We start from the raw sequence: 25,840 nt of genomic DNA, 5'->3' as shown, positions 1-25,840 counted from the left end.
CTTTTCGTGGCCTTCTTCTCCGGCACCACATAGGGCGCCGGAACTAGCAGCTTCGCCAAGCGAGCGTCCGCTGGGCCTTCGGGCAAAGGAGCCGGACAATTGATCTGTCCGGACGTCGCCACCCAATCCTATCAAAGATAAGGGAACTCAGATCCCGCATAGAGTCAAACTATGAAAAACTGATACCCTGTAAAAGGACAAAAATGGCTTACCGCATGAGCGTGATGTTGAGTACTGAATCCGCGATCCACGCCAGCAGATGCGGGAGCCTCGGCGCCCTTGAAAAGCATCCTCCAGGCATCTTCGTACGTCGTGTCAAAGAGTCTGTTTAGAGTTTGATGCTGTGTCGGGTCGAACTCCCACAGGATGAAGTCCCGTCGTTGACACGGGAGGATCAGGCGGATGAGCATAACCTGGACTACGTTGACAAGCTTGAGCTTCTTCTCCACCAGGGTTTGGATGCATGTTTGGAGTCCGGTCAGCTCTCCTTTTTTACCCCACGACAGGCCGGTCTCCTTCCAAGAGGTGAGCCGCGTAGGGGGTCCGGACCGAAACTCGGGGCTGCGACCCATTCGGGGTCGCACGGCTCGGTGATATAAAACCACCCTGATTGCCACCCCTTTAGGGTCTCCACAAAGGAGCCCTCGAGCCACAGGACGTTGGCCATCTTGCCAACCATGGCACCGCCGCACTCCGCCTGGCTACCGCGCACCACCTTCGGCTTGACGTTGAAAGTCTTTAGCCATAAGCCAAAATGAGGGTGGATGCGAAGGAAAGCCTCGCACACGACGATAAACGCCGAGATGTTGAGGATGAAGTTCGGGGCCAAGTCGTGGAAATCCAGGCCATAGTAGAACATGAGCCCCCGGACAAATGGATGCAGAGGGAAGCCCAGTCCGCGGAGGAAATGGGGGAGAAATACCACCCTCTCATGGGGCCTAGGAGTGGGGATGAGCTGCCCCTTCTCGGGGAGTCGGTGCGCGATGTCGCTGGCCAAGTATCTGGCCTTCCTCAGCTTTTTGATGTGTCCCTCCGTGACGGAGGAGACCATCCACTTGCCTCCCGCTCCGGACATGACTGGAGAAGGTCGAGGTGGTAGTGTGGACTTGGGCGCTGGAGCTCGAGTGCGCAAAAATGGATGGGCAGAGGAGGAAGAAGGCGTGGGTGAAAAGGTGGATCCTTATCCCCTTATATGGGCGGACGCGGTTATGTGTCCCCACCAGCCTGGTAAAACATGCTTATCTCCAAGCGCCGTAATCAAAGGCGCGGTTGGGTTACCCACACCCGTATTGATGAGAATCCCGGAATAAAGGGACACGATCTCTGCTTTGACAAGACGTGCCAAGGAAACCGCCTCGCATAACGCGCTGAGGTGGGATAATGAAACGATTTGGATAAAGGCTTGGCCGTGGCGTGTCGCACCACGGAATACGTCAGCAGATTAGATTTGTGTTAATATTATTATTCTCTCTATGGCAATATGTGGAAACTTATTTTGCAGAGCCGGACACTATCTTTGTGTTCAAGATCTTCTATGAAGTATTTGGAGGAGGAACCCGCCTTGCAATGCCGAAGACAATTTGCACGCCAGACTCGTCGTCATTGAAGCCTGGTTCAGGGGCTACTGAGAGAGTACTGGATTAGGGGGTGTTCGGATAGCCAAACTATACCTTCAAGCCGGACTCCTGGACTATGAAGATACAAGATTGAAGACTCCGTACCGTGTCCGGAAGGGACTTTCCTTGGTGTGGAAGGCAAGCTTGGCGATACGGATGTTCAGATCTCCTACCATTGTAACCGACTCTATGTAACCCTAACCCTATCCGGTGTCTATATAAACCGGAGGGTTTTAGTCCGTAGGACAAGATACACATCAACAATCATACCATAGGCTAGCTTCTATGGTTTAGCCTCTCTGATCTCGTGGTAGATCAACTCTTGTACTACCCATATCATCAATATTAATCAAGCAGGACGTAGGGTTTTACCTCCATCGAGAGGGACCGAACCTGGGTAAAACTTCGTGTCCCCTACCTCCTGTTACCATCCGCCCTAGACGCACAGTTCGGGACCCCCTACCGATGGTAACATGAGGCAAGGGGGTGTCAAAACTGGCGGATCTTGGGTAGGGGGTCCCAAACTATGCGTCTAGGCCGGATGGTAACATGAGGCAAGGGACACGAAGTTTTACCCAGGTTCGGGCCCTCTCGATGGAGGTAAAACCCTATGTCCTGCTTGATTAATATTGATGATATGGGTAGTACAAGAGTAGATCTACCACGAGATCAGAGAGGCTAAACCCTAGAAGCTAGCCTATGGTATGCTTGTTGATGTGTATGTTGTCCTACGGACTAAAACCCTCCGGTTTATATAGACACCGGATAGGGTTAGGGTTACATAGAGTCGGTTACAATGGTAGGAGATCTGAACATCCGTATGGCCAAGCTTGCCTTCCACGCCAAGGAAAGTCCCTTCCGGACAGGGGACGGAGTCTTCAATCTTGTATCTTCATAGTCCAGGAGTCTGACTGAAGGTATAGTTCGGCTATCCGAACACCCCCTAATCCAGGACTCCCTCATAGACCAAACTCGTAACTCAAATATTCTCCTCCACGATCAGATCATAGAAACTTTATTTTCTTGTTACGATGATTTTCAACTTCACTCTGAAATTCTTTGAACTTTTCAAATGTTTCAGACGTATGCTTCATTAAGTAGATATACCCATATCTATTTAAATCATCTGTGAAGGTGAGAAAATAATGATATCCGCCACGAGCCTCAACATTCATCGGACCACATACATCTGTATGTATGATTTCCAACAAATCTGTTGCTCTCTCCATAGTTCCAGAGAACGGCGTTTTAGTCATCTTGCCCATGAGGCACGGTTCGCAAGTACCAAGTGATTCATAATCAAGTGGTTCCAAAAGTCCATTAGTATGGAGTTTCTTCATGCGCTTTACACCGATATGACCTAAACGGCAGTCCACAAATAAGTTGCACTATCATTATCAACTCTGCATCTTTTGGTTTCAACATTATGAATATGTGTGTCACTACTATCGAGATTCAATAAGAATAGACCACTCTTTACGGGTGCATGACCATAAAAGATATTACTCATATAAATAGAACAACCATTATTCTTTGATTTAAATGAATAACCATCTCGCATCAAACAAGATCCAGATATAATGTTCATGCTCAACGCTAGCACCAAATAACTATTATTTAGGTCTAATAGTAATCCCGAAGGTATATGTAGAGGTAGCGTGCCGACTGCGATCACATCGACTTTGGAACCATTTCCCACGCGCATCATCACCTCGTCCTTAGCCAATCTTCGCTTAATTCGTAGCCCCTGTTTCGAGTTGCAAATATTAGCAACAGAACCAGTATCAAATACACAGGTGCTACTGCGAGCATTAGTAAGGTACACATCAATAACATGTATATCACATATACCTTTGTTCACCTTGCCATCCTTCTTATCCGCCAAATACTTGGGGCAGTTCCGCTTCCAGTGACCAGTCTGCTTGCAGTAGAAGCACTCAGTTTCAGGCTTAGGTCCAGACTTGGGTTTCTTCTCTTGAGCAGCAACTTGCTTGCTGTTCTTCTTGAAGTTCCCCTTCTTCTTCCCTTTGCCCTTTTTCTTGAAACTAGTGGTCTTGTTGACCATCAACACTTGATGCTCCTTCTTGATTTCTACCTCCGCAGCCTTTAGCATTGTGAAGAGCTCGGGAATTGTTTTATTCATCCCTTGAATATTATAGTTCATAACGAAGCTCTTGTAGCTTGGTGGCAGTGATTGAAGAACTCTGTCAATGACACTATCAACCGGAAGATCAACTCCCAGCTGAGTCAAGTGATTATGGTACCCAGACATTCTGAGTATATGTTCACTGACAGAACTATTCTCCTCCATTTTGCAGCTGTAGAACTTATTGGAGACTTCATATCTCTCAATCCGGGAATTTGCTTGAAATATTAACTTCAACTCCTGGAACATCTCATATGCTCCATGACGTTTAAAACGTCGTTGAAGTCCCGGTTCTAAGTCGTAAAGCATGGCACACTGAACTATCGAGTAGTGATCAACACGCAACTGCCTGGCATTCACAATGTCTGCAGTTGCTGGCGCAGGAGGTACACCTAGCGATGGTTCCGGGACGTAACTCTTCTGTGCAGCAATGAGGATAATCCTCAAGTTACGGACCCAATCCGTGTAATTTCTACCATCATCTTTCAACTTCGCTTTCTCAAGGAACGCATTAAAATTCAACGGAACAACAGCACGGGCCAGCTATCTACAATCAACATAGACAAGCAAGATACTATCAGGTACTAAGTTCATGATAAATTTAAGTTCAATTAATCATATTACTTAAGAACTCCCACTTAGATAGACATCCATCTAATCCTCTAAGTGATCACGTGATCCAAATCAACTAAACCATGTCCGATCATCACGTGAGATGGAGTAGTTTCAATGGTGAACATCACTATGTTGATCATATCTACTATATGATTCACACTCGACCTTTCGGTCTCCGTGTTCCGAGGACATATCTGTTATATGCTAGGCTCGTCAAGTTTAACCTGAGTATTCTACGTGTGCAACTGTTTTGCACCCGTTGTATTTAAACGTAGAGCCTATCACACCCGATCATCACGTGGTGTCTCAGCACGAAGAACTTTCGCAACGGTGCATACTCAGGGAGAACACTTATACTTTGATAATTTAGTGAGGGATCATCTTATAATGCTACCGTCAACCAAAGCAAGATAAGAAGATAAACATCACATGCAATCAATATAAGTGATATGATATGGCCATCATCATCTTGTGCTTGTGATCTCCATCTCCGAAGCACCGTCATGATCACCATCGTCACCGGCGCGACACCTTGATCTCCATTGTAGCATCGTTGTTGTCTCGCCAATCTTATGCTTCCACTACTATCGCTACCACTTAGTGATAAAGTAAATCATTACAGGGTGATTGCATTCCATACAATAAAGCAACAACCATATGGCTCCTGCCAGTTGCCGATAAATCGGTTACAAAACATGATCATCTCATACAATAAAATTTAGCATCATGTCTTGACCATATCACATCACAACATGCCCTGCAAAAACAAGTTAGACGTCCTCTACTTTGTTGTTGCAAGTTTTACGTGGCTGCTACGGGCTTAGCAAGAACCGTTCTTACCTACGCGTCAAAACCACAACGATAGTTTGTGAAGTTGGTGCTTGATATGTCTCCAACGTATCTATAATTTTTGATTGCTCCATGCTATATTATCTACTGTTTTGGACTATATTGGGCTTTATTTTCCACTTTTATATTATTTTTGGGACTAACCTATTAACCGGAGGCCCAGCCCAGAATTGCTATTTTTTTTTGCCTATTTCAGTGTTTTGGAGAAACAGAATATCAAACGGAGTCCAAACAGAATAAAATCTTTGGGAACGTGATTTTCTCATCGAACGTGATCCAGGAGACTTGGACCCTACTGCAAGGGATCAAAGAGGAGGTCACGAGGGTGGGGGCGTGCCCCCCTAGGGCGCGCCCCCTGCCTCGTGGGCCCCTCGGTGCTCCACCGACGTACTCCTTCCTCCTATGTATACCTATGTACCCCAAACAATCAGAACAGGAGCCAAAAACCTAATTCCACCGCCACAACTTTCTGTATCCACGAGATCCCATCTTGGGGCCTGTTCCGGAGCTCCGTCGGAAGAGGGCCGTGATCACGGAGGGCTTCTACATCATCCTAGCCCCTCCGATGAAGTGTGAGTAGTTTACCTCAGACCTTCAGGGTCCATAGTTAGTAGCTAGATGGCTTCTTCTCTCTCTTTGAATCTCAATACAAAGTTCCCCCCTCTCTTGTGGAGATCTATTCGATGTAATCTTCTTTTTGCGGTGTGTTTGTTGAGATCGATGAATTGTGGGTTTATGATCAAGTCTATCTATGAATAATATTTGAATCTTCTCTGAATTCTTTTATGTATGATTGGTTATCTTTGCAAGTCTCTTCGAATTACCCGTTTGGTTTGGCCAACTAGATTGGTAGTTCTTGCCATGGGAGAAGTGCTTAGCTTTGGGTTCGATCTTGCGGTGTCCTTTCCCAGTGACAGAAGGGGTAGCAAGGCACGTATTGCATTGTTGCCATCAAGGATAACAAGATGGGGTTTATTTCATATTGCATGAATTTATCTCTCTACATCATGTCATCTTGCTTAAAGCGTTACTCTATTTTTAACTTAATACTCTAGATGCATGCTGGATAGCGGTCGATGAGTGGAGTAATAGTAGTAGATGCAGAATCGTTTCGGTCTACTTGTCGCGGACGTGATGCCTATATACATGATCATGCCTAGATATTCTCATAACTATGCTCAATTCTGTCAATTGCTCAACAGTAATTTGTTCACCCACCATAGAATACGTATGCTCTTGAGAGAAGCCACTAGTGAAACCTATGGCCCCCGGGTCTATTCTCATCATATCAATCTCCATCACTTTAATCTTGCTTTGTTTTTTTACTTTGCCTTTACTTTTTACTTTGCATCTTTATACCAAAAATACCAAAAATATTATATCTATCAGATCTCACTCTCGTAAGTGACCGTGAAGGGATTGACAACCCCTAATCGCGTTGATTGCGAGTAGCTATTGTTTTGTGTAGGTACGAGGGACTTGAGCGTGGCCTCCTACTGGATTGATACCTTGGTTCTCAAAAACTGAGGGAAATACTTACGCTACTCTGCTGCATCATCCCTTCCTCTTCGGGGAAAACCAACGCAAGCTCAAGACGTAGCAAGAAGGATTTCTGGCGCCGTTGTCGGGGAGTCTACGCAAAAAGTCAAAATACCAAGTACCCATCACAATCCCTATCTCTCGCATTACATTATTTGCCATTTTCCTCTCGTTTTCCTCTCCCCCCAATTCACCCTTGCCGTTTTATTCGCCCTCTCTCTCTCTATCCTCCCTCGCTATTTGCCTCTTTTGTTTGCTCGTGTGCTAGTTTGTTTGCTTGTCGTCATGACTAGTCTCATATCTTCTCCATTGTCTCCCGAGAGTGAAGTTCTAAATTTTAAACAAAGAGAGGGAGAAAATCTAAAAGATGCTTGGTATAGGATTTGCAATGCTCAAAATAGATCTACCAGGAAGCAATCTACCTTAGTTCTTCTCCGCAATTTTTATGTAGGTATTAATCCTCGATACCATTACACGAGGGAACTTCTTGGGTAGCCATACTTTTGATTCTTATAATGCTATGTTAGATTTATTTGGCTCACCACCTCTTTTGGTTAATGGAACCATGTTAACTTTGGAGCATGTTATGCAAAGAATTGAAATTATTGAAAATAAAGTTGCTACGATTGAAGTAATTGAAAATTTAGATAAAAATATCCACAATGAAATTACTCAACATGGATCTAAGGTAGGAATGACTTTGAAAAATCTTAAGGAAAAGGAACCCGTAGTTAATGAGAAGATAAACCTAGATTCTACTAGAATTGATAAACTTGAGGGTATCATTACAAACTTGGGAACCGCTTTTTCTTCTGTAAAGAATACCCCAAGTCCTCCTACTAAAATTGCCAAGCTTATGTATGTTCCTAAAAATAAGGGTGAATCATCTAGTAAGGAAACTGCGGATCTTAAATCTATAAGTATTCATCCCAATCTTTTTGCTATCATTAAGGAACCATTTATTACAAACGAATTTTTCGATATTGTGCCTAAAAGTTTGATAATTAATAAAAATAAATACATTCCTAAAGATGTTAGATGCCTAATTGAAGAATTTCCTACCAAAGATGGCAATACCTAGATCTATCCTTGCTTTTATGCCTTGCTAGGGGCGTTAAACGATAGCGCTTGTTGGGAGGCAACCCAATTTTATTTTTATTCTTTGCTTTTTGCTCCTGTTTAGTAATAAATAAATTATCTAGCCTCTGTTTTGTTTGTGTTTTTTGTGTTTAATTAGTGTTTGTTCCAAGTAGAACCGTTGGGAAGACTTGGGGAAAGTCTTGTTGAACTTGCTGTAAAAAACAGAAACTTTAGCGCTCACGAGAACTGCTGTCATTTTTATTTGGAGAGTGATATTTAGCTAATTATTTCTTAAGATGATTAATATATAAATTCCTCACGTCCAGAAATTTATTTTGGAATTTTTCGGGTTCCAGATCTTGCGCTAGCTACAGACTACTACAGACTGTTCTGTTTTTGACAGATTCTGTTTTTCGTGTGTTGTTTGCCTATTTTGATGAATCTATGGTTAGTAAAATAATTTATAATCCATAGAGAAGTTGGAATACAGTAGTTTTAACACCAATATAAATAAAGAATGAGTTCATTACAGTACCTTGAAGTGGTCTTTTGTTTTCTTTCGCTAACAGAGGTCACGAGTTTTCTGCTTTAAGTTTTGTGTTGTGAAGTTTTCAAGTTTTGGGTAAGGATTTGATGGATTATGGAACAAGGAGTGGCAAGAGCCTAAGCTTGGGGATGCCCATGGCACCCCCAAGATAATCTAAGGACACCTAAAAGCCAAAGCTTGGGGATGCCCCAGAAGGCATCCCCTCTTTTCGTCCACTTCTATTGGTAATTTACTTGGAGCTATATTTTTATTCACCAACATGATATGTGTTTTGCTTGGAGCGTCTTGTATTATTTGTGTCTTTGTTTGTTAGTATGCCACAATCATCCTTTCTGTACACACCTTTTGAGATAGCCATACATGAATTAAAATTTGATAGAATACTCTATATGCTTCACTTATATCTTTTGAGCTAAGTAGTTTTGCTCTATGTGCTTCACTTATATCTTTTGAGCTATGTAATTTTGCTCTGTGTGCTTCACTTAGACTTTTTAGAGCACGGTGGTGGATTTGTTTTAAAGAAACTGTTGATCTCTCATGCTTCACTTAAATTATTTTGAGAGTCTCTTAATAGCATGGTTATTTGCTTAATAATGATATGCTTGGTATTCAAGATTTGTGAAACTTTCTTTTGAGTGTGTTGAATACTAAGAAAAGATTGAAGCATGATAATTGTTTTGAGATATGGAGGTGATAATATTAAAGTCATGCTAGTTGAGTAGTTGTGAATTTAAAGAATACTTGTGTTGAAGTTTGTGATTCCCGTAGCATGCACGTATGGTGAACTGTTATGTGATGAAGTCGGAGCATGATTTATTTATTGATTGTCTTCCTTATGAGTGGCGGTCGGGGACCAGAGATGGTCTTTTCCTACCAATCTATCCCCCTAGGAGCATGCGCGTAATACTTTGCTTTGATAACTTCTAGATTTTTGCAATAAGTATATGAGTTCTTTATGACTAATGTTGAGTCCATGGATTATACGCACTCTCGCCCTTCCACCTTTGCTAGCCTCTCTAATATCGCGCACCTTTCGCCGGTGTCATACACCCACCATATACCTTCCTCAAAACAGCCACCATACCTACCTATTATGGCATTTCCATAGCCATTCCGAGATATATTGCCAGGCAACTTTCCACTGTTTCGTTAATTATGACACATTCCATCATTGTCATATTGCTAGCATGATCATGTAGTTGACATTGTATTTGTGGCAAAGCCAACGTTCATAATTCTTTCATACATGTCACTCTTGATTCATTGCATATCCCGATACACCGCCGGAGGCATTCATATAGAGTCATATTTTGTTCTAAGTATCAAGTTGTAATTGTTGAGTTGTAAGAAAAATAAAAGTGTGATGATCATCATTATTAGAGCATTGTCCCAGTGAGGAAAGAATGATGGAGACTATGATTCCCCCACAAGTCAGGATGAGACTCCGGATGGAAAATAAATAAAAGAGGCCAAAGAAGCCCAAATAAAAAAGGAGTCCATAAAAAAAAGAGAAAAGGCCCAAATAAAAAAATAAAATAAAAAAATGAGAGAAAAAGAGAGAAGGGACAATGTTACTATCCTTTTACCACACTTGTGCTTCAAAGTAGCACCATGATCTTCATAGTAGAGAGTCTCTCATGTTATCACTTTCATATACTAGTGGGAATCTTTCATTATAGAACTTGGCTTGTATATTCCAATGATGGGCTTCCTCAAATTGCCCTAGGTCTTCATGAGCAAGCAAGTTGGATGCACACCCACTTAGTTTCTTTTTGAGCTTTCATATACTTATAGCTCTTGTGCATCCGTTGCATGGCAATCCCTAATCACTCACATTGATATCTATTGATGGGCATCTCCATAGCCCGTTGATACGCCTAGCTGATGTGAGACTATCTTCTCCCTTTCTGTCTTCTCCACAACCACCATTCTATTCCACCTATAGTGTTATGTCCATGGCTCATGCTCATGTATTGCGTGAAGATTGAAAAAGTTTTGAAAAAGTTAGAGTATGAAACAATTGCTTGGCTTGTCATCGGGGTTGTGCATGATTTAAATATTTTGTGTGGTGAAGATAGAGCATAGCCAGACTATATGATTTTGTAGGGATAACTTTCTTTGGCCATGTTATTTTGAGAAGACACAATTGCTTTGTTAGTATGCTTGAAGTATTATTATTTGTATGTCAATATAAACTTTTGTCTTGAATCTTTCTAAGTCTGAATATTCATATCACAATTAAGAATATTTACATTGAAATTATGCCAAGTAGCACTCCGCATCAAAAAATCTCTTTTTATCATTTACCTACTCGAGGACGAGCAGGAATTAAGCTTGGGGATGCCTGATACGTCTCCAACGTATCTATAATTTTTGATTGCTCCATGCTATATTATCTACTGTTTTGGACTATATTGGGCTTTATTTTCCACTTTTATATTATTTTTGAGACTAACCTATTAACCGGAGGCCCAACCCAGAATTGCTATTTTTTGCCTATTTCGGTGTTTCGGAGAAACAGAATATCAAACGGAGTCCAAACGGAATAAAATCTTTGGGAATGTGATTTTCTCACCGAACGTGATCTAGGAGACTTGGACCCTACTGCAGGGGATCAAAGAGGAGGTCACGAGGGTGGGGGCGCCCCCCCCTAGGGTGCGCCCCTGCCTCGTCGGCCCCTCGGTGCCCCACTGACGTACTCCTTCCTCCTATATATATACCTACGTACCCCCAAATGATCAGAACGGGAGCCAAAAACCTAATTCCACCGCCGCAACCTTCTGTATCCACGAGATCCCATCTTGGGGCCTGTTCCGGAGCTCCGCCGGAAGAGGGCCGTCATCACGGAGGGCTTCTACATCATCCTAGCCCCTCCGATGAAGTGTGAGTAGTTTACCTCAGACCTTCGGGTCCATAGTTAGTAGCTAGATGGCTTCTTCTCTCTCTTTGAATCTCAATACAAAGTTCTCCCCCTCTCTTGTGGAGATCTATTCGATGTAATCTTCTTTTGCGGTGTGTTTGTTGAGATCGATGAATTGTGGGTTTATGATCAAGTCTATCTATGAATAATATTTGAATCTTCTCTGAATTCTTTTATGTATGATTGGTTATCTTTGCAAGTCTCTTCGAATTATCCATTTGGTTTGGCCAACTAAATTGGTAGTTCTTGACATGGGAGAAGTGCTTAGCTTTGGGTTCGATCTTGCGGTGTCCTTTCCTAGTGACAGAAGGGGCAGCAAGGCACGTATTGCATCGTTGCCATCGAGGATAACAAGATGGGGTTTATTTCATATTGCATGAATTTATCTCTCTACATCATGTCATCTTGCTTAAAGCGTTACTCTGTTTTTAACTTAATACTCTAGATGGATGCTGGATAGCGGTCGATGAGTGGAGTAATAGTAGTAGATGCAGAATCATTTCGGTCTACTTCTCGCGGACATGATGCCTATATACATGATCATGCCTAGATATTCTCATAACTATGCTCAATTCTGTCAATTGCTCAACAGTAATTTGTTCACCCATCGTAGAATACTTATGCTCTTGAGAGAAGCCACTAGTGAAACCTATGGCCCCCGGGTCTATTCTCATCATATCAATCTCCATCACTTTAATCTTGCTTTGCTTTTTTACTTCGCCTTTACTTTTTACTTTGCATCTTGATACCAAAAATACCAAAAATATTATATCTATCAGATCTCACTCTCGTAAGTGACCGTGAAGGGATTGACAACCCCTAATCGTGTTGGTTGCGAGTAGCTATCGTTTTGTGCAGGTACGAGGAAATTGAGTGTGGCGTCCTACTGGATTGATACCTTGGTTCTCAAAAACTGAGGGAAATACTTACGCTACTCTGCCTCATCATCCCTTCCTCTTCGGGAAAACCAACGCAAGCTCAAGACGTAGCAGTGCTGTTTTAACCTTCGCAAGGACCGGGCGTAGCCACACTCGATTCAACTAAAGTTGGAGAAACTGACACCCGCCAGCCACCTATGTGCAAAGCACGTCAGTAGAACCAGTCTCGCGTAAGCGTATGCGTAATGTCGGTCCGGGCCGCTTCATCCAACAATACCGCCGAACCAAAGTATGACATGCTGGTAAGCAGTATGACTTATATCGCCCACAACTCACTTGTGTTCTACTCGTGCATATAACATCAACGCATAAAACCTGGCTCGGATGCCACTATTGGGGAACGTAGTAATTTCAAAAAAATTCCTACGCACATGCAAGATCATGGTGATGCATAGCAACGAGAGGGGAGAGTGTTGTCTACGTACCCTCGTAGACCGAAATCGGAAGCGTTAGCACAATGCGGTTGATGTAGTCGTACGTCTTCACGATCCAACCGATCAAGTACCGAATGTATGGCACCTCCGAGTTCAGCACACGTTCAGCCTGATGACGTCCCTCGAACTCCGATCCAGCCGAGTGTTGAGGGAGAGTTTCGTCAGCACGACGGCGTGGTGACGATGTTGATGTTCTACCGACGCAGGGCTTCGCCTAAGCACCGCTACAGTATTATTGAGGTGGACTATGGTGGAGGGGGGCAACGCACATGGCTAAGAGATCAATGATCTAATGTTGTGTCTCTAGGGTGCCCCCATGCCCCTGTATATAAAGGAGCAAGGGGGTGCATTCGGCCAGGGCTAGGCACGCCAGGAGGAGTCCTACTCCTACCGGGAGTAGGACTCCCCCCTTTCCTATTTGGATTAGGACTTGAGGGGGAAGAAGGAAAGAGGGGGGCCGACCCCCTTGCCCTAAACCAATTCGGTTTGGGCCTAGGGGGGGGCGCCCCATACTCCTCTTGTTGCCCTCCTTTTCCACTAAGGCACATGTAGGCCCATTAAGCTCCAGTGGGGTTCCGGTAACCTCCCGGTAGTCCCGTAAAATCCCGATTTCACCCGGAACACTTCCGATATCCAAATATAGGCTTCCAATATATCAATCTTCATGTCTCGAACATTTCGAGACTCCTCATCATGTCCGTGATCACATCTGGGACTCCTAACAACCTTCGGTACATCAAAACATATACATTCATAATAAAACTGTCATCGTAGCGTTAAGCGTGCGGACCCTACGGGTTCAAGAACTATGTAGACATGACCGAGACACGTCTCCGGTCAATAACCAATAGCGGAACCTGGATGCTCATATTGGCTCCTACATATTCTACAAAGATCTTTATCGGTCAAACCGCATAACAACATATGTTGTTCCCTTTGTCATCGTTATGTTACTTGCCCGAGATTCGATCGTCGGTATCTCAATACCTAGTTCAATCTCGTTACCGGCAAGTCTCTTTACTCGTTCCATAATACATCATCTCGCAACTAACTCATTAGTTGCAATGCTTGCAAGGCTTAAGTGATGTGCATTACCGAGAGGGCCCAGAGATACCTCTCTGACAATCGGAGTGACAAATCCTAATCTCGAAATATGCCAACCCAACAAGTACCTTCGGAGACACCTGTAGAGCTCCTTTATAATCACCCAGTTACGTTGTGACGTTTGGTAGCACACAAAGTGTTCCTCCGGTAAACAGGAGTTGCATAATCTCATAGTCATAGGAACATGTATAAGTCATGAAGAAAGCAATAGCAACATACTAAACGATTGAGTGCTAAGCTAATGGAATGGTTCATGTCAATCACATCATTCTCCAAATGATGTGATCCCATTAATCAAATGACAACTCATGTCTATGGTTAGGAAACTTAACCATCTTTGATCAACGAGCTAGTCAAGTAGAGGCATACTAGTGACACTCTGTTTGTCTATGTATTCACACATGTATTATGTTTCCGGTTAATACAATTCTAGCATGAATAATAAACATTTATCATGATATAAGGAAATAAATAATAACTTTATCATTGCCCCTAGGGCATATTTCCTTCACTACCTAGCACAGAAAAATTGTCTCTTGCAGAAGGAGAACTCTTGGATCAAGAGGATGGCACCAGGTATAAAAGTTTAGTTGGTGCACTTCAGTATTTGACTTTGACTCGGCCTGATATTTGCTTTGCTGTAAACAAAGCTTGTCAATTCCTTCATGCACCTACAACATTACACTGGACAGCAGCTAAGAGCATACTGATTTATGTAAAGGGTACCTTGGGGCTTGGCTTGACTTTCAATAAATCATCATCCACATTGGTTAGTGCTTTCTCTGACTCTGTTTGGGCAAGGTGTGTGGATGATAGAAGGTCTACAGGAGGGTTTTCCATATTCCTTGGACCAAATTTAATTTCATGGTGTGCAAGGAAGCAAGCTACGGTGTCCAGGTCAAGTACTGAAGCAGAGTATAAAGCATTGGCAAATGCAACACCAGAAGTTATATGGGTTAAGTCCATGCTCAAGGAACTTGGGACATATTGTTCTCCAACTCCATGTCTGGTGTGACAACCTTGGTGCAACGTATCTTTCAGTTAATCATGTTTTTCATGCATGGACTAAACACATTGAGATTGACTATCACTTTGTAAGGGAAAGAGTTGCAAGCAAGGAATTGGAGATACGGTTTGTGCATTCAAAAGATCATGTCGCAGATGGCTTTACAAAAGCACTACCAACCAGACCATTTGAAGAATTCAAGCGTAATCTTAACTTGAACAAGTTATGATTATAGGAGGGTGTTGAACGTATAGGTACAGGTGGGTCCGCGCTGGTTCAGCTGTAACTAGAGATAGGTTGTAATCTTTTTCTTATCTCTATCTTAAACCCCCTGTATTCTCTCATGCGGTTGATCCCAACAACCTTTCTTGTATCACAAACCACAATATCAATATATAACATGCGGGTGCCTGTTATGGGCATTGAGACGCTTCGATACAATTTCACACACTGCGCCCTCCACAAGAATTTAGGTACGGAGGGAGTACAATATATAGTATTTGTTTCAAAGAGGCAGTAAGGATGTGCAGGCATCATTATTTCAGATGAACTCATGATGACAAGTTGCTTGTTTTTCAGGCACGGAGATTATTCAGTTGAGGTTGTGGCGAGAAAGAACCATAAATTCGGAAGGCAATGCCTAAGATGGCCTTTATGGACGGACTCAAGTACTCTGGGACCAGGGATGAAACAGAGCATGCATGGAGATGCAGCTAGCGGGAACAGAGGAGCTGCTGCTTCATGCTCTGTTTGGGGCAACCAATGCATGCCTTTTTACATTGGTCTAGAAAGATAATTTTGCCATTTTGAAATTTGACCGTAATGGTTGATTTGTTGAGAAAGCCAAGCGACAACAAATCGAAGTACTGGAGATCTATGACCTCTTCGTCGCTGCTTCCAGCTGGGTATATGCTCCTCACAGCCCCTTTTGATGTCATAGTAACACACCGATCATTATATTTCTTATATAATCCTTCACTGTAATTAAATTAAACTGTGTCGCACATACCAGAAATGAGAAGCACAGACGGTTGTTGGCAATTCTTCAAAAGACCCTTCTTTTTCAAATACACTCCTGGCTTGAACAAGCATCGGAAGATGAGCTTGGAGAGCTTTTTTTTATTATTTTAGATAAAAGGCCACAGCCCGACTTTATAAATAAAGCCATTAGGCAGAGTTAACATAGATCCAAAAGACCAGCATGAGAACATGCAGAGTATCAACCCAGACAACACAAGAGAATAGTCTAAGTACATGGCTCCCAGGCCAGTACACGGCTCGCAGGCCGGAGGTAGAAAGATAACGAAAGTAAGCCTCCAGCGCCTAAGTGCCTGCTTGGACTGGGGATATTGAGATAGCGGAATTTCGGATCTTGGCCAACATGGCGTCGAGAGTGTCCCTGTCTTCCTCCTTAGTCAATAATCTCCACTGCTGCAGGAATATACAAGTCTTAAATAAGCAATCAACAGGCTTAGCAGGGAAAACATGTTCAATAGTAAATTTATTCCTTGTCATCCAAAGGGACCAGCACATGGCTGCGAAGCCCACCCAAAACAATCTCCTCTGGGCCCCAACCAAAGAATTGACCAGGATGCGCAGGTCAGAAAAGGAGGTCGGTGCCCAGGAAACATGCATCCAGGATCTGATACAACACCAGAACAGATTAGCCAACACATAGTTGAAGAAAATATGTGACGTGTCTTCTCTCATTCCACACAAAGCACACCTATCAGATGCCGGTCCATTTCGCTTGCGAATTTGGTCACCCGTCGGCAAACGCCCACGAGAGGCTTGCCAGAGGAAAACCTTGACCTTAGGAGGAATACGAGCCCTCCAGATCCAATTGAATTTGGAGGTGGTGGACCCAGCAATGAGCTTACCATATAGAGATTTAACCGAGAAACGAGCAGAGGGGGAGTGGGGCCAAACAACTGTGTCTTCCTCCTCCGAGAGCGAAGGGAAGAGAGCAACAAGACACTGCCAGTCTTCCAACTCTGCGGGAGAGAGAGAACGACGCAGACGCAGGTCCCAATTATTCAACGCGAGCTCAAAGATTGAGATCTTAGGGTCCGGGCAGTAAGAAAAAAGCACAGGAAAAGCAGTAGCCAACGAAGAAGAACCACACCACCAATCCAGCCAGAACCTGGTGGACCTACCGTTGTGAACCACGAATTTGATGAGGCCAAGGTTGTCAGAATCGTGATTTTGAATCGGATCGGAGCTCCGATGGTAAGATCGCAAATTGTAGAATCTTCACTATCAGGATCGTAGAAACGTAGATTCTATGAACTAAAATCGTAGAATCATAGGGGTTAGTTTGGATCGTAAAGTCGTAGAATCGTATAACAGAATCGCGATTCTGACAACCTTGGATGAGGCCTTGAAAAATAGGCCCGAGTTTAACAAGGTTCTCCAGAATTGAGATGCCCCCGAGGCACGAGCAAACATAGGACTAGAAGAGGGAAAGTACTTCGTTTTGAGGATGTTGAACCAGAGGGGCTTGTCCCGGGGTATGGTCATGATCTTCCACCACCATTTGATGATCAGACATTTGTTCATGACAAGAGTGTTAATAATGCCCTGCCCCCCAAGGCTTTTTGGCTTACAAATAAGGTCCCATTTGATGAAGCGATATTTGCGCTTGTTATCAGCCGCGTTCCAATAAAAGGCACCTCTATGTTTATCAAAGCCAGCATGGGTTCCCATTGAAAGAAGGTACAAGCCCATCAAGAACATCGGGAGAGATGAGAGGCATGCATTAATCAAGCCCATCAAGCTATCATTTTGTGCAGGTACGAGGGACTTGAGCGTGGCCTCCTACTGGATTGATACCTTGGTTCTCAAAAACTGAGGGAAATACTTACGCTACTCTGCTGCGTCATCCCTTTCTCTTCGGGGAAAACCAACGCAAGCTCAAGATGTAGCAAGAAGGATTTCTGGCGCCGTTGCCGGTGAGTCTACGCAAAAAGTCAATATACCAAGTACCCATCACAATCCCTATCTCTCGCATTACTGTCGGGTGGTAGGTGCGACATATGCCAACGGGTGGCTTATCATTGTGGGAGCCAGTAAGACATCGCCGGTGCCTGGAAACGGGATGAGGCGAAGACATGCACGCCGACGAATCTTACCCAGCTTCGGGGCTCTCCGTGGAGATAACACCCCTACTGCTGCTCTGCGGGGTCTCCGCATGATCACTAGATGGACAAGTAACTACACAATGCTCCTTGAGCTGTTTGGGTGGAAGGAGGAAGAAGGGCACGGCTAGCCTGCTTCTTCTCCTCGTATGGTGTTTAAACCTAGCTTAGGGTCGAACCCTTTGCATGGGTGCCCTGGGGGGGTTTATATAGGCCTACCCCCCGGGGGTACAATGGTAATCCGACTGGGCGCGGGGCCCAGCCGTCTGTGACTGCGCTCGCCGGCTTCTGCGCCGGCCGCTGGGGCCCGCCGACTGGTGGGTCCCGCCGGCTGTCGGATCCTCGGTCGACAGGCAGGCCCCACTGGTCAGGGCCTGGTCGGTGGCTGGTTACTGTTGCTCTATTCTGATGGCGCGGGCCTCGTCGTGGTAAGCGTGGCTAAAGTACCGCCGCCTGGCGGGCGATTACTGTAGCCTTACCGTGTCTTGTCTCCTTAATGGGGCGTCTCCTTCGAGGAATATGGCAAGCCGGCTGCGGGGAGCCGGCTTTCTCTTAGGCCGACTAGGGGAGGCATGGCCGCCTTTGGGGTCTCTCTGCCCGGAGGGACACACCGCCCGTGGGCTGCGCTAGCAGTCCGTCGTGGATGGCGTCAGGGTCGACATGGCAACAGTGCCGCGCCGGACGGGTCATGGCCACCCGTACGGCGCACCGTGCCAGTCGTGCTCCGGGATTCGGGGGCGGCGGGCTTCACTGTAGCCACGCCCCGTCTCATCGCCGTTAGGTTGATGCAAACTTCGGGGGTACGGTCTTGACCTCTTTATAGGAGCCGGCTTCTTGGAGTCGGCCTTCTCGCGGCCGGCTTCATGAAGTCGGCCTTCCCATGGCTTTCTTCATGAGAGCTAAAGTCGGGCCGCCTCCCGAAAGCCGGCCTGGATATCAGCCGGCAAGGGGAAGGCGGCCCCACGTCTTGGATTCTTGAGAGCCGGACGATCTTGCAATTTTTTCAGAAGGGCCAGGGGAAGCCGGCTAGGCTACCCATGGCTATTTACTCCGACAGTAGTCCCCGAAGCTGATCGAGCTTCGAGGCGGACAGAGGGACGAGAAGCTTGGTCAGCTTCTTACCCTGAGGAGCCGGCTTTGCTGGTGTAGGCCGATTTCAGAGAGCTCCTGTGTCTCATAGACGGGATGGTGGTTGACTTGCGTGCTGACCGCGGGCCCCCCTGTGGGCCACGTGGCAGCGTAAACCTGCCAGTGCACGCGCGCACGACGGGACGCCGCCGCAGGCCCGGGCCCGCCACTCCCTGGCCTCGGCCCGAGCGCTGATCTTCTGCGGCCCAGGGGGACTGCTCGCCTTCCTGTGGCGGTTTTAATTCGCCATTAGGGCGTAATAAACGCGGGACGTGGGGGGAGTGGGCACGATCGATCCCCACGTTCCCCCACGCCGCGCCTCCTCGGCTCCGCCACACGAGCCTAAAAGTAGGGGGAGGAGGGGGAGAGGCAGAGGTTCGCTCGCCCTCCCACACTCCGCCCCTCCTCGTCTTCCTTCTTCTTCCTCTCACTGCCGTCACAGCTTCCCATTGCAGCACCCCCTCATCGTCCCGCTCCATGGCGCTGTCAAGCTCGTGGGACGGCTCCAACGTCCATGACGACCATGTGGAGTTCCTCTGCCAAACCCGGCGCCTGCCCGACGCCAGCCTCGTGTAGGTCCGCCTGGCGCCGGAGACGGAGATCTCGCCGGCACCGGAGGAGGGCGAGCGGGTCGTATTCCGCTCGCACTGCCTGCGCGGCTTCGGCCTTCCGGTGAGCGGATTTCTGTGCTCCTTCCTCGAGTTCTACAACCTCCAGCCGCATCACCTCACACCCAATGCGGTGATGCTGCTGTCGGCCTTCGTCTCCCTCTGTGAAGGCTTCTTGGGAGTGCTCCCCACGCTGGATCTTTGGGAGAGTTCTTCCAAAGCAAGCTCGGCACCATAGTCACGGGCGTGCCCGCCCCCTGCGGGGCCTACGTCGCCATGAGGAGGTCAAGTGAGAACAATCTGTTCCCGTCCATCCCCCTGATTCAGTCGGTGAAGCTCTGGCAAAAATCGTACTTCTACGTGAAGAACGTTGCCCCGCAAGGAGACCACGTCAACCTGCCGGCTTACGTAGCCGGCCCGCCGGCTGGGAGGCAGCCGTCATGGAGCTTCCGGTCCAGGTCCCTCTCTCCAGCCGGGAACGCCGCCGTCTCCCAGCTTCGGGTAATGATCCAGGCGGAAGGCCTGCGCGCGGCCGACTTGGTGGCCGCCTTCGTGGAGCGCCGGATTCTTCCTCTCCAAAGCCGGCCCCATATGATGTGCCAGATGAGCGGCCGCTTCGACCCAAGCCGGCTGAGCACATGGGAAATGCCTCATGCGGAGGTGGCGCTCATGGTCAATTACATCGCCAATTGCAAGCTCGCCGGGGACTGGCAATACGGCAAGCCGCCGTATTCTCGCGCCAATCCTCCGCCCGTGGTAAGTTTCCCTCTCTATCTTCTTTTTGTTGTCAACCGACTTCATAGCGGCCGGCTTCTGATCAGTCGGCTCTTTTTAGCAGAACCCGCTTCTTCCGCCGCCGACTGGGGCAGTAGGGATTGAACGCCAGTACGCCCCCGACCGCATGGTGGATGACGTTGACGACCCGAACTTGGGGGCGGCCGCCATGGAAAACGCCGTCGTGGGGGACAACATCGAGCCCGGAGGCACAGGGCTCTCCGCCAGCTTCGAGGACTGGCCGGATGATGCTGAAGCCGAAGAAGTCCCGCGTCGCCAGCCGGCGGCCAACCGTCAAAGCGCGGGCTCGTCCGCCGCGCCGGCTGCCGGCGGCGGCGCACAGAAGCGCTGGGCCGCGTTACCCCTCTTCGGCAGCCGGCCGAAAAAATCCAAAGCCTCCGTCGCAGCGACGAAACGAGACGAGGCAGCCGCGAAGGCGGCCCGCTTCCGGAAAGCGGTGAAGCAGCCTCAGGCGGTCTCAGCGTAAGTCATCGACTGCTTGTATGCATGCTTTTATTGTTTTCTTCTGTTCGAACATTCTTCCTGACCTTTCTCCGTTTTCTGGATAGGGCGCCGCTTTCCCTTGAGCGGGGCCCAGGCGGCTCCGTAGTCAATAAAAGCATGCATACACCCCCTCATCCGGCCACACTCCGCCCCTCCTCGTCTTCCTTCTTCTTCCTCTCGCTGCCGTCGCAGCTTCCCATTGCAGCACCCCCTCATCGTCCCGCTCCATGGCGCTGTCAAGCTCGTGGGACGGCTCCAACGTCCATGACGACCATGTGGAGTTCCTCCGCCAGACCCGGCGCCTGCCCGACGCCAGCCTCGTGTAGGTCCGCCTGGCGCCGGAGACGGAGATCTCGCCGGCACCGGAGGAGGGCGAGCGGGTCGTATTCCGCTCACACTGCCTGCGCGGCTTCGGCCTTCCGGTCAGCGGATTTCTGCGCTCCTTCCTCGAGTTCTACAACCTCCAGCCGCATCACCTCACGCCCAATGCGGTGATGCTGCTGTCGGCCTTCGTCTCCTCTGCGAAGGCTTCTTGGGAGTGCTCCCCACGCTGGAGCTCTGGGGAGAGTTCTTCCAGAGCAAGCTCGGCACCATAGTCGCGGGCGTGCCCGCCCCCTGCGGGGCCTACGTCGCCATGAGGAGGTCAAGCGAGAACAATCCATTCCCGTCCATCCCCCTGATTCAGTCGGTGAAGCTCTGGCAAAAATCGTACTTCTACGTGAAGAACGTTGCCCCGCAAGGAGACCACGTCAACCTGCCGGCTTACGTAGCCGGCCCGCCGGCTGGGAGGCAGCCGTCATGGAGCTTCCGGTCCAGGTCCCTCTCTCCGGCCGGGAACGCCGCCATCTCCCGGCTTCGGGTAATGATCCAGGCGGAAGGCCTGCGCGGGGCCGACTTGGTGGCCGCCTTCGTGGAGCGCCGGATTCTTCCTCTCCAAAGCTGGCCCCATATGATGTGCCAGATGAGCGGCCGCTTCGACCCAAGCCGGCTGAGCACATGGGAAATGCCTCATGCGGAGGTGGCGCTCATGGTCAATTACATCGCCAATTGCAAGCTCGCCGGGGACTGGCAATACGGCAAGCCGCCGTATTCTCGCGCCAATCCTCCGCCCGTGGTAAGTTTCCCTCTCTATCTTCTTTTTGTTGTCAACCGACTTCATAGCGGCCGGCTTCTAATCAGTCGGCTCTTTTTAGCAGAACCCGCTTCTTCCGCCGCCGACTGGGGCGGTAGGGATTGAACGCCAGTACGCCCCCGACCGCACGGTGGATGACGTTGACGACCCGAACTTGGGGGCGGCCGCCATGGAAGACGCCGTCGTGGGGGACAACATCGAGCCCGGAGGCACAGGGCTCTCCGCCAGCTTCGAGGACTGGCCGGATGATGCTGAAGCCGAAGAAGTCCCGCGTCGCCAGCCGACGGCCGACCGTCAAAGCGCGGGCTCGTCCGCCGCGCCGGCTGCCAGCGGCGGCGCACAGAAGCGCCGGGCCGCGTTACCCCTCTTCGGCAGCCGGCCGAAAAAATCCAAAGCCTCCGTCGCAGCGACAAAACGAGACGAGGCAGCCGCGAAGGCGGCCCGCTTCCGGAAAGCGGTAAAGCAGCCTCAGGCGGTCTCAGCGTAAGTCATCGACTGCTTGTATGCATGCTTTTATTGTTTTCTTCTGTTCGAACATTCTTCCTGACCTTTCTCCGTTTTTTGGACAGGGCGCCGCTTTCCCTTGAGCGGGGCCCAGCCGGCTCCGTAGTCAATAAAAGCATGCATACACCCCCTCATCCGGCCACACTCCGCCCCTCCTCGTCTTCCTTCTTCTTCCTCTCGCTGCCGTCGCAGCTTCCCATTGCAGCACCCCCTCATCGTCCCGCTCCATGGCGCTGTCAAGCTCGTGGGACGGCTCCAACGTCCATGACGACCATGTGGAGTTCCTCTGCCAGACCCGGCGCCTGCCCGACGCCAGCCTCGTGTAGGTCCGCCTGGCGCCGGAGACGGAGATCTCGCCGGCACCGGAGGAGGGCGAGCGGGTCGTATTCCACTCGCACTGCCTGCGCGGCTTCGGCCTTCCGGTGACTGGATTTCTGCGCTCCTTCCTCGAGTTCTACAACCTCCAGCCGCATCACCTCACGCCCAATGCGGTGATGCTGCTGTCGGCCTTCGTCTCCTTCTGCGAAGGCTTCTTGGGAGTGCTCCCCACGCTGGAGCTCTGGGGAGAGTTCTTCCAGAGCAAGCCCGGCACCGTAGTCGTGGGCGTGCCCGCCCCCTGCGGGGCCTACGTCGCCATGAGGAGGTCAAGCGAGAACAATCCGTTCCCGTCCATCCCCCTGATTCAGTCGGTGAAACTCTGGCAAAAATCGTACTTCTACGTGAAGAACGTCACCCCGCAAGGAGACCACGTCAACCTGCCGGCTTACGTAGCCGGCCCGCCGGCTGGGAGGCAGCCGTCATGGAGCTTCCGGTCCAGGTCCCTCTCTCCGGCCGGGAACGCCGCCGTCTCCCGGCTTCGGGTAATGATCCAGGCGGAAGGCCTGCGCGGGGCCGACTTGGTGGCTGCCTTCGTGGAGCGCCGGATTCTTCCTCTCCAAAGCCGGCCCCATATGATGTGCCAGATGAGCGGCCGCTTCGACCCAAGCCGGCTGAGCACATGGGAAATGCCTCATGCGGAGGTGGCGCTCATGGTCAATTACATCGCCAATTGCAAGCTCGCTGGGGACTGGCAATACGGCAAGCCGCCGTATTCTCGCGCCAATCCTCCGCCCGTGGTAAGTTTCCCTCTCTATCTTCTTTTTGTTGTCAACCGACTTCATAGCGGCCGGCTTCTGATCAGTCGGCTCTTTTTAGCAGAACCCGCTTCTTCCGCCGCCGACTGGGGCGGTAGGGATTGAACGCCAGTACGCCCCCGACCGCACGGTGGATGACGTTGACGACCCGAACTTGGGGGCAGCCGCCATGGAAGACGCCATCGTGGGGGACAACATCGAGCCCGGAGGCATAGGGCTCTCCGCCAGCTTCGTGGACTATCCGGATGATGCTGAAGCCGAAGAAGTCCCGCGTCGCCAGCCGGTGGCCGACCGCCAAAGCGCGGGCTCGTCCGCCGCGCCGGCTGCCGACGGTGGCGCACAGAAGCGCCGGGCCGCGTTACCCCTCTTCGGCAGCCGGCCGAAAAAATCCAAAGCCTCCGTCGCAGCGACGAAACGAGACGAGGCAGCCGCGAAGGCGGCCCGCTTCCGGAAAGCGGTGAAGCAGCCTCAGGCGGTCTCAGCGTAAGTCATCGACTGCTTGTATGCATGCTTTTATTGTTTTCTTCTGTTCGAACATTCTTCCTGACCGTTCTCCGTTTTCTGGATAGGGCGCCGCTTTCCCTTGAGCGGGGCCCAGGCGGCTCCGTAGTCAATAAAAGCATGCATACACCCCCTCATCCGGCCACACTCCGCCCCTCCTCGTCTTCCTTCTTCTTCCTCTCGCTGCCGTCGCAGCTTCCCATTGCAGCACCCCCTCATCGTCCCGCTCCATGGCGCTGTCAAGCTCGTGGGACGGCTCCAACGTCCATGACGACCATGTGGAGTTCCTCCGCCAGACCAGGCGCCTGCCCGACGCCAGCCTCGTGTAGGTCCGCCTAGCGCCGGAGACGGAGATCTCACCAGCACCGGAGGAGGGCGAGCGGGTCGTATTCCGCTCGCACTGCCTGCGCGGCTTCGGCCTTCCGGTGAGCGGATTTCTGCGCTCCTTCCTCGAGTTCTACAACCTCCAGCCGCATCATCTCACGCCCAATGCGGTGATGCTGCTGTCGGCCTTCGTCTCCCTCTACGAAGGCTTCTTGGGAGTGCTCCCCATGCTGGAGCTCTGCGGAGAGTTCTTCCAGAGCAAGCCCGGCACCGTAGTCGCGGGCGTGCCCGCCCCCTGCGGGGCCTACGTCGCCATGTGGAGGTCAAGCGAGAACAATCCGTTCCCGTGCATCCCCCTGATTCCGTCGGTGAAACTCTGGCAAAAATCGTACTTCTACTTGAAGAACGTCACCCCGCAAGGAGACCACGTCAACCTGCCGGCTTACGTAGCCGGCCCGCCGGCTGGGAGGCAGCCGTCATGGAGCTTCCGGTCCAGGTCCCTCTCTCCGACCAGGAACGCCGCCGTCTCCCGGCTTCGAGTAATGATCCAGGCGGAAGGCCTGCGCGAGGCTGACTTGGTGCCGCCTTCGTGGAGCGCCGGATTCTTCCTCTCCAAAGCCGGCCCATATGATGTGCCAGATGAGCAGCCGCTTCGACCCAAGCCGGCTGAGCACATGGGAAATGCCTCATGCGGAGGTGGCGCTCATGGTCAATTACATCGCCAATTGCAAGCTCGCCGGGGACTGGCAATACGGCAAGCCGCCGTATTCTCGCGCTAATCCTCTGCCCGTGGTAAGTTTCCCTCTCTATCTTCTTTTTGTTGTCAACCGACTTCATAGCGGCCGGCTTTTGATCAGTCGGCTCTTTTTAGCAGAACCTGCTTCTTCCGCCGCCGACTGGGGCAGTAGGGATTGAACGCCAGTACGCCCCCGACCGCACGGTGGATGACGTTGACGACCCGAACTTGGGGGCGGCTGCCATGGAAGACGCCGTCGTGGGGGACAACATCGAGCCCGGAGGCACAGGGCTCTCCGCCAGCTTCGAGGACTGGCCGGATGATGCTGAAGCCGAAGAAGTCCCGCGTCGCCAGCCGGCGGCCAACCGTCAAAGCGCGGGCTCGTCCGCCGCGCCGGCTGCCGGCGGCGGCGCACAGAAGCGCCGGGCCGCGTTACCCCTCTTCGGCAGCCGGCCGAAAAAATCCAAAGCCTCCGTCGCAGCGACGAAACGAGACGAGGCAGCCGCGAAGGCGGCCCGCTTCCGGAAAGCGGTGAAGCAGCCTCAGGCGGTCTCAGCGTAAGTCA

Source organism: Triticum urartu, chromosome 5A (assembly GCF_056163025.1).
Source record: "Triticum urartu cultivar PI428250 chromosome 5A, HENAU_Tu73, whole genome shotgun sequence".
Classification (NCBI taxonomy): domain Eukaryota; kingdom Viridiplantae; phylum Streptophyta; class Magnoliopsida; order Poales; family Poaceae; genus Triticum; species Triticum urartu.
This window is presented reverse-complemented; position numbering follows the sequence as displayed.